Source organism: Cibotium barometz, chromosome 8 (assembly GCF_041138505.1).
Source record: "Cibotium barometz isolate CiBa-2024 chromosome 8, ASM4113850v1, whole genome shotgun sequence".
NCBI classification, from domain to species: Eukaryota; Viridiplantae; Streptophyta; class Polypodiopsida; order Cyatheales; family Cibotiaceae; genus Cibotium; species Cibotium barometz.
This window is the reverse complement of record NC_141053.1, coordinates 50,438,911-50,460,824: the sequence shown is the minus strand read 5'-3', so window position 1 is coordinate 50,460,824 and position 21,914 is coordinate 50,438,911. Positions and strand designations below refer to the sequence as shown.

The 21,914-nt window shown below is 43.0% G+C and overlaps 1 pseudogene; it reads left to right on the top strand.

The window, feature by feature from the left end:
- The first annotated feature begins 21,112 nt into the window (after positions 1–21,112).
- On the top strand, positions 21,113–21,418 carry LOC147636371 (germin-like protein 8-8 pseudogene; annotated as a pseudogene).
- The last annotated feature ends 496 nt before the right edge of the window (positions 21,419–21,914 follow it).

Here is a 21,914-nt window from a genome sequence, read left to right as displayed (position 1 = left end):
TGGAAGCAGCTACAGGCTTGTGCGAGACAAAGTGCTGGCGGGTAATTCTGTAGAGAGAGAGCAAAGAGAAGTTGGCTGCAGAAGCTGCTGGCGACCTCTGGTGTGCGCAGGGACGACAGAGGAATTGCCTGGTTTTGGGTAGCCGACAGTGACAGAGCAGAGGCAAGGATAGGTGTTTTTGTTAAGTTGCCGCCTCTGAGCTCGGATGTTTCCTTTTTGTTTTGCTGCCAGTGGCTAGTAGTGCAGCTGCCACATAGCAGGTTAGTGCGGTTTGTTTTGTGGGTTGCTGCCCGCTGGTATAGAACGAAGGGTGTGTTGTTTTGGTGAGCTAGCGGCTGCTGCTGAACACAGGTGGATGCATGCAGAGAGAGCCTTATATGTGAGTTTGTGCCTTGAAAAAGGGCTGTGGGTATGCAAAGCTTGTGAGCATGGGACGTGTGAGAGGGCGGCCTTTGGTAGGAAAAACAAAGGAGTTTGTAGAAGAGAGAGAACTGCCTGGGGGGTGCATGCTAGAGTGTTTTGATGGTGAAAAGAGAGGGAATTTCTCCATGATGTGTCTGTGATGTCTTGAAGCTCTAGAAAGCCACGAATAAAGACTTGTCCGTATGTTTGATGTGATGAAAGAGTGTTTTTGTATGGGTGGTTTGGGAAGGGTGAAATGTGAAGATTGAACTGTGTTGTGTTGGGGATTGTGGTGCCCCATTGTCTATGGTTTCGGCTTCTACAGGAGAGGATACGTTGAGCCGCCGAGCTCCGGCCTCGATGACCTGGCCATTCCCATAGGTTGAGAGTGATTTCTGTTTCGAGCATCGTGCTGGTGGTGCCCCTTGTGTTTGTTGTGTCTTCCAAGGCTGCTGGGTAGGTAGCTATAGAGGCATTTCTTCTTTTTCCAGCCTCCCGATAGTTGTTTGGTGCCCCCACTGAGGATCTTTCTTCAGGTCCCGTCAGTTTACACGTTGCAACCATGGCGTTTGCTTATCCTGAATTTTACGGTGATAAGAATGAGGATGTAGAGGATTTCCTGGAGCAAATGGAGGTAGCATGTATTACCAACCATGTGGATAATCTGGATCAAATTTTAAGGCTTTTCTAGATCTTTTTGAAGGGCACAGTGGGTATATGGCTTTGAGGGTTTGAAGCAGAAAGAATGATTGGTAGCCGATCACGAATGACGATGGTGGAAAACCTGAGAGAAGCCCTTACAAAGGAGTTTCAGAGAAGGGAAGATCACAATGACGTTTGGCAGGAGCTCCAACAGCTGAAGCAAGGTGAAAGCCAGAGTGTGGCAAGTTATGTTATAATTTTCAGTGAGTTATGGACAAGATGGTGTTTAGCTCTTGAAACAAAAGTTCCCCCCATGTTTGTGAAGAAGAAGCAATTCATAGCAGGTTTGAAGCAAAGTTTGTTGGTAAAAGTGGACTTGAAGCAACCTTCTACTTATGAAGAGGCGGTGAGGATTGCTGAAGAGAAAGAATGGAAGCTAAAGAAAATGGCGGATTATGGGATGATCAAGGAAGACAAAGTGGTCAAGAATGGTTGTCTTGATGTGAATATGGTCCAGGTTGATTTTGTGCAACAAACACCTACTATGTACCAACAAATTGGCAGGGGAACGTACCAGGTAAATCCTAAGGTAGTCGCCAAGGATTTTGGGCAGTTTAATGAGAGCACTATGAAGTCTTTAGCGGTGGATGTTATGCTAGCTTATGGTTATGAGAATTACCAGATTTCTGATAATGTTTCCACTAGTCACAGGGTGTGTCAAGTGATGTTATTTATGCTTCTAAAGTTCAAGAAGAGAAAATTCTTGCAGAGAATAAGCTTTTGCCAATCATAGGTAGGGATTTAGATGTCGACAGATGCTTCTCTTGGCTTAAAGAGCCAGTTCAGGAACTTAAGGGGAGGAGGGGAGAGACAGAAGATAGTCTACAAGAGGAGGATGGAGTGGAAGAGCAAGTAGACGAAGAGATTGAAGGAGATGGATTGCAAATGGAGGATCTAGCAGGATTTGACACGAGGGGTGAGACAAGGGAGAATCTTGAGCCTGAAGAAGAACCAGAGGTGGTTGGCAATGAGGAAATAGAGGACAAGATGATGCTTGAAGCACCTTCGGAAATGAGTCTCTCTTCCGAAGAGAACAGTGGAAGTGGAAAGCTGGTCACGGATGATCCTGTGAGTGAGAGCAATGTTTATGTGCTAGAGGGTGGTTGCAAGATGAGGGTACTCACTTTCGTTCACTCTCTCTAAAATTGGGACATCCATGCATCTCGGTCGGAGTACCTCGATCGTGATAGTGCCGCGAATTAAAACACGACACGTGCCTCCCAAGCCTAAATCGACATATCTCGATCGAGATGCCAACTAATGCCACGCTAGCAGGTCCGGGTTTCCAGGCGTCATCCATGTCACCAATACATGTCACCGCCACCACATTATCTCGACCGAGATATCTATGCCACTTGGATCCACATCAGGGCCACGCTGTATCCCCCTAGGCACATTTGACTAGCACATCTCCATCGTCCACATATCAAATCGTGACCATTCATTGTTCGAGGTAATGGGATACAATCTCCACCGTCCCCGTATCTCGATCGGGATACTGAGATCAAATCTCCACCGTCCAAATATCTCGATCGAGATACAGAGATACACTCTGTACCGTCCAAATATCTCGATCGAGATACGTAGATGCAATATCCACCGTCCAAATATCTCGATCGAGATACGTAAACGCAATCTCTACCGTCCATTCACGTACGTTGGAAGATGCGATCTCAGCCGTTTAAATATCTCGATCGAGGTATATAATGAATCTTGACCGTCGACATACCTTGTCATGGTAAATGACTTTAAATCGTGGCCGTCCATGTACCTCGAACGAGATAGTAATATCAAATCTCAGTCGTCGATCCTTCACCAACCCTAAAATTAAGTGTGTATCTTGGTCGTATGTTGCACTAACCCTAATATCCAGAGCGTTAATCTTGCAAACCCTAAATTGCATGATGTTACCGAACCTTGATCGAGGTTATAAAACCGGAAAACTTTTTTTTTTGCCTCATTGTCACAAGTCGTTTTCACTCTCCTTGCTCTCTTGATTTGGATTAGCATTAGTGAGCCCATTAGCATTGTTTTATAGCTTCATTAGTGCTACTTAGCACTAAGCATTAGACCCTTCACATTAGACCTTTGTGTTTGGCTTAGGTTTTAGCATGGAGTCACACGAGGAGGGCCACGAGGAGGGCCGCTCATCTATTGTGGACCTCATCGCGGAGATAGACCGCGAGTTAGCGGCTATCCGTAGGAGTGCTAGAGACACACCATCTACATTACATATCGTGGCAGACTTGGAGGCGATGCTTTCGTCCCTTCGTAGCCTTCACGATATTGTTTATGTAGATGAGTGGATAGCCCACCATTGCACTGCTCCTGTGTCACATGGCCTGACATATCGTCAGGTCTGTGATCTTGCTCCTATTAGGGATGGAGCCTACCTAGATCTTTTCCTCGATAGTCGTGGGATGAGGCCTGGGGCGGGCAAGCCCCTTACTATTTCGCGGTGTTCGTATCCTCGTATGGCGGCACATATCTATAGTCAATATGTTGCCGCATATGGGAGGATGCCGAACAACCGCTAGATTCCCATATACTTTGCAAAGCAGTTATATGCGGAGTTTGTCTTAGGGGAGGAGGTGGATTACACCAGCCATCATCCGAGTGGTGGTGCTGGCCGAGGCCGTCTCCAGGACCAGGGTAGGCGGCCTCCACCAGCCCTTCGTGTAGCACCTACCACAGATCCTTCATTTGTGCCATTGTCGACAGTAGAGGCTCTTGGCACCCAGGTCAGCATTGACGTATGGAGTACCACGGAGAGCATCCAGCACGTGGTGCGCCTGTTCTCACGATCTATACCGACGACAGATGTCGAGGTATTTACATTTATATTACGTCTTAAGTTTTTTTGGTCATTTACCTACATGTTTATATGTACTTTTCTATATTTTTACATGAGCAGCATGGTTGATTGTGTCACGTAGGGTCCCACACCTACCACTGAGAGACTCACTCAGGAGTTGGTAGAGGCGAGAGCGGAGATTGACCGCCTCAGAGCTGCATTACAGACGACAGAGGCAGCTACTACAGAGGCACAGCATCTGAGAGTCCAACATCCAGCAGGTAGGTTTCTCTTGCACGTAAAAGAGTTATAATTAAGGTCCTAAGTTATAAATTTCTTTAAGTAATACCTAATGAGAGACTAATCAATTATTTTAATGCTTTACTTTTTTGCGTAGGCTCGAACCGAGGTAGAGAGATCTAGAGCTGAGGCACAGCATCATCAGATTATGGAGCAGATTGCCCAGCATAGGGCAGAGCAGTTGATGCTACATGTTCGAGAGTTTCGCAGATCCTCGGACGTGACAGTGCCTTACCTACCTTTATATCCACGGCCTATCACAGAGATTTTTCGACGACCTCTCCCGCAGGATGCACCACCCTTCCTACGTGATGCATGCTGCGCTTTATGTATCGAGGACATTGATAGTACAGGTGGATATGCCTTGGGATGTGGACATTTTTCCACTTGTCTTGCATCACCCAGGAGCTAGTACGGTTCTCAGCATGCCCCTCCTGTCGTGCACGCGTCGACCTAGCGACGTACAGAGTTTTGGGCATCGATGATCTTCACCCAGGCCTCGTTCGAGTAGATGCTAGGACTCGTAGGCCTATTGATTTTACATCAGCTATTGACTTGGGACTCGACACCTTCGACGATAGAGCCCAGGAGCCTGAGGTGCCTCCAGAGATTGAGTGGAGCTCAAATGAGTTTGATGCATACCAAAGAGTCCTACATGAGAGCCAGATCACAGCATATGAGCGCGTGGGTGGTGCTGGTCCTAGTGGCACGGGTGATGGTGCTAGCAGCAGTGCTGCTTCTCATGAGCAGCGTGTCCTTACAGCAGAGGAGCTTACACGAGCTGAGTGGCAGACACGTACCATTGCAGATTATAGATTTTGGGTTTACAGACAGAGGCGTCTTGCATTAGCACGACGTAGAGAGAGAGAGAGGGCCATAGCAGCTTTTGGGACTCGTGAGCTCCCGAGTACACCGGCACCAGCTCACGATCCTGCCTTTGAGGCAAACCTCCCCGCAGACATTCGACGACCCCGGCAGCCAGCACAGCCTCCTCGACGTGCACAGCAGCCTCGACGCGCACGTCAACCGGCAGTTAGAGATGACAATTTTGATTGGGTTGCCGTTGATAGTGACTAAACTCAGACTAGCTGGGTTAGCTCACTTACATTGTACTTAGACTTTTGGGCAGTGACTAACCTCAGACTAGCTGGGGTAGCTCATTTTCATTCTGATGTACTTATTTGATGTTTATATCATTATGAGTTTTTTCATTATTGAGTATCATTACATTTTAGTTGATGTTCTTGATTTTATTATATTTTTTAACACTTTGGCTATCATATTGTTTGTTGAAAATCTCCATGCCATCGTACCCAAACATGCTCTGATGGGGACCAAACTTTGCAAGCATGGGGGGGGACCCACCCCCACATGCTTGCAAAGTTTGGTCACAATCAGAGCATGTTTGGATTGGTAATTAGTGCCCAGTGCGGGTTTTTGAAGTCTCTTGGTGCTTAAGAGGCCATGGAAAATCCGGGCCTTCCCCATACCATCATACCCAAACATGCTCCGATGGGGACCAAACTTTGCAAGCATGGGGGGGGGACCCACCCCCACATGCTTGCAAAGTTTGGTCACAATCAAAGCATGTTTGGATTGGTAATTAGCGCTCAGTCCGGATTCTTCAAGTCTCTTGGTGCTCAAGAGGCCATGGAAAATCCGGGCCTTCCCCATACCATCGTACCCAAACATGCTCCGATGGGGACCAAACTTTGCAAGCATGGGGGGGGACCCACCCCCACATGATTGCAAAGTTTGGTCACAATCAGAGCATGTTTGGATTGGTAATTAGCGCCCAGTGTGGGTTTTTGAAGTCTCTTGGTGCTCAAGAGGCCATGGAAAATCCGGGCCTTCCCCATACCATCGTACCCAAACATGCTCCGATGGGGACCAAACTTTGCAAGCATGGGGGGGGACCCACCCCCACATGCTTGCAAAGTTTGGTCACAATCAAAGCATGTTTGGATTGGTAATTAGCGCCCAGTCCGGATTTTTCAAGTCTCTTGGTGCTTAAGAGGCCATGGAAAATCCGAGCCTCCCCATACCATCGTACCCAAACATGCTCCGATAGGGACCAAACTTTGCAAGCATGTGGGGGTGGGTCCCCCCCACATGCTTGCAAAGTTTGGTCACAATCAGAGCATGTTTGGATTGGTAATTAGCGCCCAGTCCGGATTTTTCAAGTCTCTTGGTGCTTAAGAGGCCATGGAAAATCCGGGCCTTCCCCATACCATCGTACCCAAACATGCTCCGATAGGGACCAAACTTTGCAAGCATGTGGGGGTGGGTCCCCCCCACATGCTTGCAAAGTTTGGTCATAATCAGAGCATGTTTGGATTGGTAATTAGCGCCCAGTGCGGGTTTTTGAAGTCTCTTGGTGCTTAAGAGGCCATGGAAAATCCGGGCCTTCCCCATACCATCGTACCCAAACATGCTCCGATGGGGACCAAACTTTGCAAGCATGGGGGGGGACCCACCCCCACATGCTTGCAAAGTTTGGTCACAATCAGAGCATGTTTGGATTGGTAATTAGCGCCCAGTCCGGATTTTTCAAGTCTCTTGGTGCTTAAGAGGCCATGGAAAATCCGGGCCTTCCCCATACCATCGTACCCAAACATGCTCCAATGGGGACCAAACTTTGCAAGCATGTCGGGGTGGGTCCCCCCCACATGCTTGCAAAGCTTGGTTCCTATCGGAGCATGTTTGGGTATGATGGTATGGGGAAGGCCCGGATTTTCCATGGCCTCTTAAGCACCAAGAGACTTGAAAAATCCGGACTGGGCGCTAATTACCAATCCAAACATGCTCTGATTGTGACCAAACTTTGCAAGCATGTGGGGGTGGGTCCCCCCCCATTCTTGCAAAGTTTGGTCCCCATTGGAGCATGTTTGGGTACGATGGTATGGGGAAGGCCCGGATTTCCCATGGCCTCTTAAGCACCAAGAGACTTGAAAAATCCGGACTGGGCGCTAATTACCAATCCAAACATGCTCTGATTGTGACCAAACTTTGCAAGCATGTGAAGGGGACACACCCCCACATGCTTGCAAAGTTTGGTTCCCATCGGAGCATGTTTGGGTACGATGGTATGGGGAAGGCCCGGATTTTCCATGGCCTCTTAAGCACCAAGAGACTTCAAAAACCCGCACTGGGCGCTAATTACCAATCCAAACATGCTCTGATTGTGACCAAACTTTGCAAGCATGTGGGGGGGACCCATATGCTTGCAAAGTTTGGTCCCCATCGGAGCATGTTTGGGTACGATGGTATGGGGAAGGTCCGGATTTTCCATGGCCTCTTAAGCACCAAGAGACTTGAAAAACCCGCACTGGGTGCTAATTACCAATCCAAACATGCTTTGATTGTGACCAAACTTTGCAAGCATGTGGGGGTGGGTCCCCCCCCATGCTTGGAAAGTTTGGTCCCCATCAGAGCATGTTTGGGTACGATGGCATGGAGATTTTCAACAAACAATATGATAGCCAAAGTGTTAAAAAATATAATAAAATCAAGAACATCAACTAAAATGTAATGATACTCAATAATGAGAAAACTCATAATGATATAAACATCAGAATGAAAATGAGCTACCCCAGCTAGTCTGAGGTTAGTCACTGCCCAAAAATCTAAGTACAATGTAAGTGAGCTAACCCAGCTAGTCTGAGTTTAGTCACTATCAAGATAGAGATCTAGTCAGCAGCACCCTCTCTAGCTCTCAACTGCTCTAGAATGCTCTCATGGTCATCCACTCGAAGCCGAAAAACGAGGGTGAGAACTGTGTTTTCGGCTCTGTACTCGAACAAGAGTGAGCCTGGTAGCAACCACTAGATGAGAGAACTGAAATGCCTCTAACTCCCACTTCCACTGCTAGAACTCAAGACTCCCCCGATGAAGTCGAATCTGCTGGTAGAACCGGCCTGCCACAATCATGCTATGGGCGTCATAAGAAAACCCATGATCATCCACTGTATCCTGGTCAAGCATGCACTTTGGCCTAGTGCAACTCATCAGATAGTAGTCTACTCCCTTGCTATTTCCCTCACTGGCAATAACAGCAAATACATCACCCTCCTGTAGCAAATCTGTCAGGTCATCATAACTGACCATGAACGCAGGACCTGTGTGCTCATCAGACACCACTGGATGTGAAGGATGCTCGGGGGAGAGGAATGTCTGTATCCATGCATCTGTCCATCCTCTCGAGGCACAATGTGACCAATCGCCATCCATACATGCTCCACAGAAGCATGCAAACCGTCGTGTGTAAATCGTGGGGGCCGCCATGCACGTGCTCCTGATGGAATGTAAGCCCAAGGTGCCAGGTACTGTGTCACAATCATGGGAGGCTCTACGGTCAATCATGTCACCATCCACATGCCAAAAAAATCTCCTGACAATCCGAGCATCACGTTTGGGGTACGATGATGCTGCACTCCCACACAAATGTTGGGAGCACCACTCGACTACGTGGCCTGCATCTTTGAACCGCTGAGCATCCTGTCGCAGCTGATGACGCCTCAAGGCACGTTTCACACACGCGCCCGCACCATCATGCTCTCCCTTCCCGTGACCAGTCTCAAAGAATGACCAAATCACTGGGATACTAGACTGCACATGCCACCTACAAATCCATAAAAGATAGTCTTAGTTATTGTTTTCTTTAAGATGTTCTAGTGAATTTAGTTTAATTGTAAATGTAAGAAAGCCATAAGTACTACCTGTAGAGCCAATAGAAGTGACGTGATGACTTGAACTGTGCACCACAACCATCTGACCAAACCCACCTATAAATCCATAAAAGATAGTCTTAGTTATTATTTTCTTTAAGATGTTCTAGTGAATTTAGTTTAATTGTAAATGTAAGAAAGCCATAAGTACTGCCTGTAGAGCCAATAGAAGTGACGTGATGACTTGAACTGTGCGCCACAACCATCCGACCAAACCCATGTCTGATCCCACAATCTCCTAAAAAATCATCATGGAGACGAAAACAGTGTTGCACAAAATGTGCATCATGTGAACGATCATCACTGATATAGAAATGATACTCTCGAATAATGACACGGGTCTCGGGGGTACTCGCTATCCCATCTACATGAGCCTCTGCATGTCGATAGCTAATGTGGACCATAATAGCAACCTGGTGAGGTAAGCAATACATACGTTTAGGACACAAAAAATCAATTAAGTAATGTAGCTCAAACATAAAACAAAATATAACCATTACCTGCTCTGAGAAGTAATACTCAGATTGTATCTCCTGAAAAGGTGTGAAAGTGTAGTTCTCTGCAAAATCAATCACAGAGACGACCACACCAATAGGAAACTCTGCTAGGCATGCTTGGAACTGACGATCTTGCCACTTGGCACAATGACTGTGCCGTATGTAGGGGTAGATCTGCTCCCTAAATGTGGCTGTGAAGTGACAATGTGGTGTATGTTTGTCCACGAGCTGCAACTTCCTGGACTGTCCACCACTCTCGAGCTGGTGTGTCACATACTCATAACGTTGCCATGCCACTATCTCTTGGTCACTTGCATCAAGATCTACCATCTGTAGATGTGCAAGTGAACCACATGATGTGCAATTGCTCTCCACACAAGGCATCCTATGGAAATGGGCATCCTCCGTGCGTGCACACAAAAGAGAGTGGATGAAATCACGTGGACTACGAGGCAACTCTCTATGCCCACTAAGAGAACGGAACACATCATAAAAAAGTTTGAACTCAACATGGTAGCGACAACAACATGTGTCACGCTGACGTGAGTACCTCACAAACCAAGGCTTACACCCCTCAAATGACCTTTGCCCAATTTTAAGCTCTGGATATGAAGCCACAAACTGAGAATACAACTCAGTTTGGGTCATTTCAAGAAAGCAAGCACCGTGCTCAATGAACACTCCTCTTGTCACTCTCTTACGCAAAGCTTTCTTGAAAAATGGCGATGCACGACAATTCTCCTCCCAAAAACTTTCTATCAAGGTTCTAGTGGTTTCATCTAGTAGGCGATCATGCCTAGCTACACGACCACTACTCGCCCACATAGCACCAACCTCAATGGCATCTAAACTTTGTCGCCCAATAGACCCAACTCTAAGTGCGTGTGGTGCTATGGAAAGGATGCGAGATGTGGCACTAACCTTACCCTTCATTTGGGAGCTACTTATGGCTGCCACAATAGCCCGTCGAGCAGCCAAAGCATCCGCAGAGTTCCTCTTCTTAAGTAGTATTGATTGAATTTTTTGTGTGTAGCTCATGGATGTATTGATGCTTGTTAATATAGATCACATGTTTCACAAAAGAAATACTTTTGATGGAGTCTCAAAACATATAGGCATAACACCCAGAGTCACTTGTTCCACAGAATAAAAATCTATTGATTGAGTTTGAAAATATGTGGACATAACACCAATAAGTTACAAACTGCTATTCATGTTTACTTGTCCATTTATGGTTTCTAAATATCTTTGAATCCCTCCATTGTCTATGTCTCTCTGCTTCCATTGAATTGTCCAAAGTTTGTCTTCGTCTTTGCTTTTGGGTTAGAATAAAAGCAAGCTTGACTTTGGAACTAGCAACTTTTCTTTTAGCATGCAGCCTCTGTAGAATGCCTCGGTAAAACCACTGGAAGACTTCCTTCAGACTATTTGCCTTTTGACTCCCTCCATAGTGTTCTGTGTGTCTGAAAAATGCATTACGTGCCATGTAGTGAGACTTCTCCATGCCTTGGGTAGACCAAATTACTGGGCATCCATACTTTTTGACAAAATAGGGAAGGTGGTTGTAGATGATATGCTATTTTCACAGAGACATAAGAATGCATAGTAAGTTATAAAAAAAAGAGGATCACACTTAAGTAAAAGAAGAAGACATCAGTTTACCATGGAGTGAGTTATGCAGAGGCTGTCCATGCGTCTTTCATTGACTTCCCAAAATATTTAATTGCCTCTTCAAAGTTCTTGTAATCACTCTTTGTCCATGTTACATTGTCACAGAACATGAAGAGTTGATCAAGAGACCTCCACACCTCTGCCTTCACATTTCGTGCTTCCCCATCTGCCTCATGATCTTTCACGGCATTATGGACTTGCTTCCACAATCCATAATTAATCCTTGAAACTGTTCTACCTTGCCTTACTTGCTTACTACTGTGTTTGGGTCGAGACAAGAATCTTCTTGCCTTAACACCACCAATAGAGGGCTTGATTGGTACCTCCTTGCCATTGGTAGACTTTTTAAAATCCTTTGTGATATGAACATCACCTCCATGCAGACCTATATCAGATAACACTTTTTCCAATGCATGAAGAGCATCCTTTCTATTTCTTTCGGGACGGAGTTTCCAAGCAAATCCAATATACAAAAATACCAATTTCTCAATAATTCGACATAGAGCATGCAATGTGCATATGTGAACATTACATAGTGGAATGTCAAGAATGGCCTTGAAGTCAGGGTCAACTTTATCTCTATTAGGTGCTCTCTTCCACCATTTGGAATCCATTACTTGAGCTGATTCTTTGCAGTAAAGACAAGGAGACTTTGAGTTACCTCCTTTACTAATGTTATACATGCACTTAAGTGTTTTAAGATCCCCCGCCATGTGCCACTCTACTTGAAAATCACCTTTTCCTGCAACATGGAGATTCTCTCCTTGCACTTATCTTTTAATTATTCTTGATATTTCCATGTGGTGAAATACCCAATCTAGTGTTTCATGGTCTTCTGTCTTCACCTGCGATTATAGAAAACAAAAGTCTTACTATAAAAGATTTGAAAACATTGACTAAAATCAAGTACGAAACAAAAAATGATCATACCTGGAACGAGCCTAACCACCATATGTGTTTCTCCGACTGCACACTAAAATACTTCAAACTCGCTTCAGTCAATGATGTATCAAGTGCTCCATTCATCAATGTAATAGTAATCCTTTCCATTTTCTTTTCCTTTACAACCTCACACTCATCCAGTTTGATAACAAATTTCAAAATGCCTTTGCACTCTTCAAATGTTATTCCATAAAACTCGACCATTCTTCTTTGAAGTTGTTGTAGATCTACAAATATATTGTTCCAAGGGTCATACACAGTGGTTCCTTTACCACCATGAAATATTTCTTCAATATGGATATATTGTCTAATAAACTCATCTATACTTTTATTCAATATGGATATATTGTTCCAAGGGTCATACACAATGGTTCCTTTACCACCATGAAATATTTCTTCAATATGGATATATTGTCTAATAAACTCATCTATACTTTTATTCAAATGATCTCTTATCCTCCACATGGTTGCTGGATTTGGCAGTAAAACTCATTTAATCCTTTGATCTCTCAAAGTTGAGGATATCGCATGGAAAATCGAACTATATCCCTTTCTGCTAACTCCACTAACATCAAGAGCCTCTTAGATTGTAGTACCATCAACTTGATTATTGGATATAAAGTCCTCTACAACATTGCGTTTGATTGTTTTGTATTTTTTTTCTTCAATCAAACCTTTTGCTACACCACAAGAAAGCAATCCTTTCATTTGTTTAACTGGAAGAAGGTTGGGATCCATATTTTCTTTTGCAGGCTCCAATAGTTTCCTATAGTAACAACACAATATGCCTATATTATTCAACACTTCCAATCTTGTTTTGCGTCAATGGACAAAATAGATATAGTCATTTGAGAGCATTTTTTAGTATAAAAAATGAAAAATTACAAACTAGTCTTGCTTCCTGAATTCTTCGCTTGCATCCACCAGTCCCAGCCTTCAAATTTACAATGTTTTTAATCTTCTTGCTTCGTTGTCTGTCTCCAAGCACGGTTCTCTTCCTTCTTGCTCTTGTTAACTCTTTTTTACTCTTTGAATGCTCCTCAATTTCATTCTGCAACTGCTACTCCAATTTTGCACGAATGGCTATCTCTTGAATCCTGGCCCCCTTTTCTTGTAGGTACATCGTTTTATATGTTTCTGCAAATGCAGACTGTGCTGAAATATAACCAAGAAGTCTATTTTGTCCATCGTCCGCAAACCTCAGTAGTGTGGTTGGATTGACAAATGGAGGTGTAGAGTTTTTTACTAGACATTTTGGATATATGCTTCCATCACACCATAAGTCAATATGTCGGAGCCCTTCTCTTCTCGTATTTTCTCGTTGTTGAGCATTCAGCACCGTATCCTTTCGTCTTTTTTGTGCTGGAGCATATTGTTCTTCTAAGTCGATGTGAAGATGGTGTAATCGCTTCTTCTGAGATTGTGACTCACTAGTATCGGCCATTTTTTGTGCTTCTGAGGTTGCAAAGTTTGCTTATCAATCTCATAGTCTTTTTGTAACATGAATCATGGAAGTGTGGCGGTATCCATACAATCATTAAGTTCAATGATGGATTCTTTATGAGAGGCCTGCACACGTCGTCAAAAGAGATGCGAAATCTTTGGGAAACAAAAAAAAACTAAGGAGATATTTAATGCAAAATCGTGTTAGTTAGACAAAAGATTATCTTATTCCTTTCTGAACTGACAGTTCGGTAGTCCTTACTGACAGTTCTGAGCCACGTTTCTATATTTTATTATTTTTGAGGTCTTTTAGGAGAGAAATAAATTGAAAAATAGTGAATTTCTTATAGGGCCCCAAAATGAGCTCTCTTTTTCCCTAATGGAACTCATGCTTCACTCAATCATTACTCATGTGTCTCTGTTCATCCAAGCCAATAAGCCAACCAAAATCAAGTAAATCCAATGGTATCAAATTAATAGGCAATGTATGTGTAATCCCAAGCATTGAATGGCATCCACACACACAATTGGCTCAACTCACATGTCACATGAATGTCCAATGGCATTCAAGAGGCATACCCTATGCCAAGATTTGATCAAAATGCATTCATGTAAGCATATCATATGTCAATCCCACTTTGCTTCATGTCTTCCATATCAATTAGTGCATTCAATTTCATGAACGCTACATTGCAATGTAAAAATCCTTGAAGCATTATTGCTCATCACTTAATGATGATCATCAAGCATCATTAACATTATCTTGATAAGCTTGAAGCATCATATTCACATTGTAGTGGTAAACTCTTGTAGACATGAGAATGTAAACATTGAAGTCATTGAAACTTACCAAACCACATTCAATGCTTGTAAGAAGGTTGTAGCTTGTCAAGTAAAGAGTCCATGGCTCACTGCAGATGCTGCCCCATCTTCAATCTTATGCTGAAATTAGCCTAGACAATGGCTAACAATGGCTGGAAACGGGCTGTTCATAAGCACTGACATGGCTGCACCTGTGCGCTAGAGACAATGACAGCCATATGAGCTGGAAACAGGTCGTGTCTGTGCGTTGAAGGCGGTTGCAATCGATGCTTTTATGTAAGGTTAAGCCTAAGCTAAGCTTAGGCTAAGCCATATGCGCTGGAAATAGGTCGTGTCTGTGCGTTGAAGGCGGCTGCAAATCGATGCTTTTAGCTAAGCTTAAGCTTAGCCACGGTTGATGGAGATGAAATCTCCTCAAACGGCCCTAAAACGGCAATCAAAACCAACTGCGATTCACAACAAAAACACATGCATATAAATTCGCCTAAGCAAGCAACGATCCACAGCAGCCATGCGATTGAAATCGCCTTAAACGTGGTAAAAAAATGCAACACACAAGTGGCCAAAAACGGAAAGAATTGAAGAGGGAAGAAGACCACAAAAAATTTCCAAAATTTTTTGCACAGAATGGTACTCATCCTATTCCTCTCATCAAGCTCTATAGAAACCCTCAAGAATTGAAGCAAAACGGGACATGAGTAAGGAGTAATGGCTATGGAAAGCTTGAAAGGGAAGCACAAAATGATAAACATGATTAATAGAGATTAGCAAAATGATTAATTCAAATTTTTTCTAATTTTGGTCCAGCCGTCCCAAATTTAGGTCCAGAGCCCAAAAATTGATCCGGTAAGTCAAAATTGGACTAGTTTCCCACAAATTTCAACCAAGTCCTAACCAAATTCAACCAATATTATGAGATTAGACTAGATTAGGTAAGATTAAGTAAAAATTAGTAAGATTAAGCAAATTTTGAGAAAACTCATGAAAATTGATAAAATTGAATGAAGCAAAGGATCAAAACAAGAGCTCTGATACCATTGCAAGAGATAAGGAGGGAGAATAGATGTGTGCTTTTTTACTTTAAGCACGACAAGGGTGGATTGCACCAAGAAAAGCTATGGAAGCTTGTAATTATATTAGTGTAAAAGCATCATGATTATGGAATGATTAGTGAATGACCTATATTGGCTTATATAGTAGACATTTGATTCACACTAGATTAATATGTGCCCATGCCCATGCCCATGCCCATGCCCATGCCAAAGCCACATTCACTTTTACATCTTATTGTCCTTGGCCCATGGCCCATGTATAATATACAAACAATATTTGGCCCATGACCATTAACCCCCCCACAAGGCCATGCCCCCCTTATTTCATTACAGATCCAGTGCATCACGCCAATTTAGGGGTTTGAGTGGGGGTCAATCTCCTCCTGCTCTTGGGGGGGGTTACAAAAGAGAGCCTTGAACTTAGAGTTTTTGTGTTGTCTCAGCATAAAATTAGACTTTTTTAGAACAGAATACATAAATACATAAATGCATCCCAATCCAAAAACAATGCATTCCATAAATTCTTTAGTGCAAATAATTTTATCTCCTTGAGCTATGCAATCCATAAATACATCCGAATCAAAAAACACTGCAATTCAAAAATTCTTTAGTGCAATGAACTTTTATCTCCTTGCGCTATGAATTTTATTTCCCAATGCAATATTTGTGACTATAATTACGCTGTCAATGAACCAACTATAAAGTATAAAAGGCTCTAAACATTGTTGACTCACCAAGACATTGTAGAGGAAAAACTATGCAATCCATAAATAGTACATCCCAATCCAAAAAAAAAACACAATCCATAGATAAATTATATACCATGTTCGTGCTAAAGAAACTTTTAATACTATGAAAACAATTACATACAGAAATGAAGAGTAAACATTACACTTAAAAAGCTAAATATTTTATCACTTTCAAAACAAGGTATCAAAAGAACCACCTCTATTGAGCAAAATCATCAGTACACTAAATATCCACCAAAAGAGCGTCCACCACGGTGGTGTACTGGAAGACTTAAAAAAAGACCATTTGAATACCATGAAATCAAGAACATCTTTGTCCAAAGTCATTGTCTAGAGAAAAGATAGCATCCCATACCTATTTGTCGTGTAGGGGGATGCCTTTTTTAGGGTTCAAGAGTGGAGTCATTCACACATGGCAACCCCTCACGAACCATGCAAGACTTAGGCACACTTGATAGGCCTCCTAACATTGTACTATCCTCCTCCCCGCTTGCCTTTATCATTTTCTTTTTGGATACTTCTTTAGAGGTTGAAGTTTTACATTTTTCTTGCTCTTCTTTTCATTCTTTGTACCCCCCTATATATCCACACCCGTTTTCTTTGCAACGGGTGTTTCCCCAAGGGCAACAAACCCTAGTTCCACATATCATGTCATTTATAAATACTAATTGAAAGAATTAAGAACACATAAAAGCTATAGTCCAAAAGACCCAAAACATTAGAAGTACTCGCTGTCATGTAACTCATGCTCTTGTTTGGGGATCATGTCAATGGGATACTATATCCAGCAAGGACAATGTTCACACTCTCATTACATGATTCCTCTCCAAAATGGTGGGAGAGAACATGGTAGCGTGGTCTGAAGGCTACATCCACTCTTGAGCAGCAGCCAATTGCATGGCTTCAATTTCATTCTTATCCATGGAGTCAAGGACCCATCTACAACATAAAGAGATTTTATTCAAGACACACCCTTTATGTCTCTATGACAAGATCTCAACATGAAATGGATTATGATGGGAGAAATTTTAATTTTAATACTTGTACACTACTATTTTGCTTGATGGTTGTGATTCTCGCATAGAGGTGGAGTCTCTCGAACTCTTGATTTCAGCAAAGAAAATGATAGTAGGCTTGTTGGATGTGGTTTCTCCTTCACAATTTGAAGAAGGCCTCAAAGGTTTTCGGCAATTGTACATGCCCTCCATCTCCAAAAAAGAAGGCAACACTCACCATACATGTGACATGTGGGCCCAATATGCTTGCTTTCTCACGTAGTCTCTGAATTTCTTATAGTTCGCAAAATGTGTTGCTTGTGGATCCTTTATCTTTGTCAAGCTCAAGGTGAGGAGAATTTCCTTTTTCCTATGTATCAAAACCCAAAGAGAGAAAATGAAATTAATCCACTTGTACACATCACAAGACCATAATCAAGCTCAAGCTAAAAAGATCACATTGTAAATTGTAGAGCTTCGAGAGTAATTATCCGAATGTTTTAAAACAAAGAGGATAAATGGGTACCACTTGAACAATTTAAGAAGACTATAATATATTACTAGCTAAAAGGACTTGAAAGAGTAAATACCTCTCTGATGCTACCTTTGATGTGCACAAGCAATAGAGCAATAGAGCTTGTGTTTTGTAATTCCCATCATGCTTTTATCATCCCATTTGAGCTCATATAGCAAGGAAAAGAGCTCCTCACCATTGATGGGATTTGTAATGGCAAGGTATTTCCAACCTTTATCTTTCAACTTTTCTTTTTCCTTTTTAGAGGCCAAATCCATGGCCACCTCTCCAAGTCATCTCTAGCCTTTCCCAATAGCTTTAGGCGAGCCTCTTCTTTTGAAAGAGCAAGACTAAGGTCCTCCTACATAGTGATATTTAATGAATGTTTACAAAGCCAGAATAACTCGATATTTATTGAAAGAGAATAGAGAGAAGAATTACCTTCCACACCAATTGAGAGATGAGGCACAAGGTGAATTATACCATGGTTGCACCACATAATTGGCCTTTGTCTCAATCTCATACTCAATCTCTGCCCAATGTCGTTGCTCGGGTGTCATGTACCCAAGAATGCTCTCTTTGTTAGCTATCCCAAACTCTCATGGGCAAGAGTTGGTTTCACATGAATTCTTGTGATGTTATAAAAAGATGAATAACCAGGTCAAATAGCATCATCTACTATAAAAGAATAGAAAGAATCAAATAGCATACATACAAGAGTAGAAACACATGTCTATAGAATCTAGAGCTATCAAGAGCACTCCTTCCTTTTTTTTCTCATAATTGAGAATAACACATCGAACTTGCACATGATAATCAATTCGATCATACCATGCTTAACACAAAAATAAACACAATGTTTAGGTTCACTTGAAACTACAAACGCAAAAGAGAGGTACATGTTCCAATACTAACCATTTTTCACTCTTTTCATCCATGTCTTGTAGAGGTGGTTTCCATCCCAAATAAGGAACTTCATACCTTTCAAATCTTCCCACTCTTTAAGTAGTTATACTTCAAAAGCATCATTGACTTGTCTCCACACAAGCCCCCAACTATCCAAGTCTCGGGGAGTAATTGGCATACGCTCCCCAAAGCTTCCATTGAGACACATAAAGGATCCCAAGTTTTCCATGTAGGTGGCATAATCAAACGTGGAAACAAGCCATGTAACATCACTTGAGGCTTTCCTAATCACTTCGTTTGATACAAGCCGACAAAGAGGCACTAGCGGTGGCTCCACCTTGCACTTATCATAAAAGGATGAAAGCACTTGACTCATCACACCAAGGGAAATTTTCTTACCCAACACCCCTGAATGAGATTCTTGATTTTCTATAGTTGCATTTGCCCCATCCTCACACTCCAGAATAGAGGCCGATTTTGTCACTATAGAAGTGTCTCCTCAGCACTCACCACATTGGAGCCATTCTCTTGAGCCTTATCATCTACAAACATTCATCGTTCGGAAGATCCTTGCCTCTTGATTGGTGTGGCCACGTGTACTCTAGATGAGACCTCTTGTTTAATAGACATTCGGCTAGTGGATCTTGACCGTAACAACATGCCACATGTATATAGAAAAGAACCTTGCAATCACCCACATCATACTATCATACAATGAACCATCCACATCATTTCTATATTACCATCCACAATGAACCATAAAACAACAATCAATCATAAAATCTCTATCAACACACCTCCGCCATGCTTAGACCTCTTGCCTCCTTATTTATTTGCATTACATTTTGGAGCCATAGTGCAAAGGCTACAAAATCAAAGTGAGCCAACATGAGGCACATAGAATTTAGTATTACATAGTATTTAGTATTACATAGTATTTTGGAGCCATAGTGCAAAGGCTACAAAATCAAAGTGAGCCAACATGAGGCACATAGAATTTAGTATTACATAGTATTTAAATGAAAGAATATACCTTCATATAGAAGGAAAATTACACTCCCATACACGTCTCCCACACATAGACTCTACTTATACACTTACACACCTACTCGATACATACACACATAATCAAACACAGTGCTTGAACCACAAATTCAACTATCCGTATCCGATGATGAGAGCTTAGCAAGATTTGTGTTCCTAGATATAGACATTATGAGACACTAAAGATGGCTCAAAGAGCTTTCAAAGCAAGACTATGCGAGTTTTAGAGAATCCATAGCCAAATCTAGTACAGCATCGCATAGAAAATTCTATGGGAACAAGCCTAGAGAATCCATAGCCAAGGCTACTTTTAGTTGCATATACAAAAAAAAGGGGACTCCCAGAGCACCCGTGTGGCTCTAGGCAACCCCTTTTTTTTTTGTCTATGGACAACGTGTTTCTAGGGCTCAAAAAAAGCACAGCATTCAGAAAAAAAAGCAGGGTCGTAGATTAAGGGTTGTGGAGGGACAGGGCAAAGGCTAGAGGAGCATGATGTGAAGAGGAAGCACAATGTTGTTCCCATCGCACCCTTGTCTCTACCTATGCTAGTCATGTTTTTTTTTTCGAAGGTACAGGAAATTTTTTAGAAACAAACACACCCAGCCTCCGTGAGGTAGGGGCGACCCCATCGGGAGGAGGGCTGGTGAACCCATTGTACATGCTTATAATCAACCCGTCAAGGGTAGGTACCTAACGAGGCCCCCAAGACTTGAACCCAAGACCTTGGGAGTAGAGACCAACACTTGCAGTCATTGGTATGCTAGTGATGTTTGAATGAAACATAGTTGAGTTTAATAGAGCGTTGGTGAACATCAAGTTATTTCTACGAGCCATAGAAGCTATAGTATCCATGCTCATCGGTGAGCATCGATTGAGTGATAGACTATAATGATGGGGCCACGGTCGTTTGTCCTTTCTGGAAGCCATATATGGCTTGCATCGACACATCGTTTATAGTTATCCAGGGCCTCACGGTCGGTGCTCCACGGCAGCATTCAGAAAAAAGCACAGCATTCAGAAAAATAACATAGCATTCAAAAAAAAAAAAAAGGGCACGCCCAGAGCTCGCGGGTGCTCGGGGAGCGCCCTTTTTTTTCACATACATCTGGAACTCGTATGAAGGGATGCAAACGGCAGCATTCAAAAAAATAACACAGCATTCAAGAAAAAAAAAAAGGGGCGCTCCCAGAGCTCCCCGAGCACCCGCGCATACCTAAACTGCACAAACATCTTCTTCGCGAGCTATGACTTCTTCTTCTTCTTCGCGAGCTATGACTTCTTCTTCTTCTTCGCAACAGCTGGGCATGCTCACCTTCAATGGGTTGGCCTGCAAGCCCGCCGCCAACGTGCAGTCCTCCGACTTCGCCTCGCCGCACCTATGCCATGCGGCTAACTTCACAGGTGAGCTGGGTTTGGCCATCAACCTTGCCAGCGCGGCCTCCTTCAAGGCGCTGAACACCCAAGGCCTCTCTGTCGCGCGCATCGACTATAATTAACCCCAAGGGGATCAACCCCCTGCATGTACACCCTGCGTGCCACTGAGGTGCTCTACATGGCCGAGGGCACGTTGCTTGTGGGCCTCGTCCCCAACAACAACCTCTTCTACCAGACCATCTATGCCGGTGACCTCTTCGTCTTCTCTCGTGGCCTCGTACACTTCGAGCTCAACCCGCACAAGTCCAAGACCGCCTTGGCCATCGCTGCCCTCAATAGCCAGAACCCAGGCATCTCTCAGCAGGTTGCTGCCCTGTTTGCTTCCAAGCCGCCCCTCTCTGACAAAGTTCTTGAGGCCACCCTTGGCATCAACGACGACGATGCGCACCGCCTCATCGCCAGCTTTAAGAAGACCCTCACTTAGACGTTGTAATTGGATGTTGAATAACACAATTAATTCTTACATTTTTTACAAAGGAATAATATTTTAACGCCCTTTCAATGATGTTGTGCCCTCATCCGCGTCTCAAGCTTTCTATATCACCTCCTCTAATTTCTTGTATCACCTGTGTGTTTGCATCTGCATCCACTACATAAGCCCATAACACCAATTCACCGATCAAAAGATCTCTCTCATGTTTAGGAACTAACTATGTTTCCTATAAGTCCATGGAAGCTATAACTATGCTTTTCTAAAGGAAGTATCATACTTCAACTAAATGAAGCACATAGACTAAAGAGTCTTCGATTGTTGCCAGAATTCAGTTTCTTTAATTTTGGCTCCTTTTTTTGACTTGGATGTATTCACTCAAATCTTCCTTGACTACTTTTTGATGCTACCAATTTTCTCTTCCTTTATATCTTTTTTTAAAATCAATAATAAGTATATATATTAACTGAAAGCTGAGTACACAACTGTG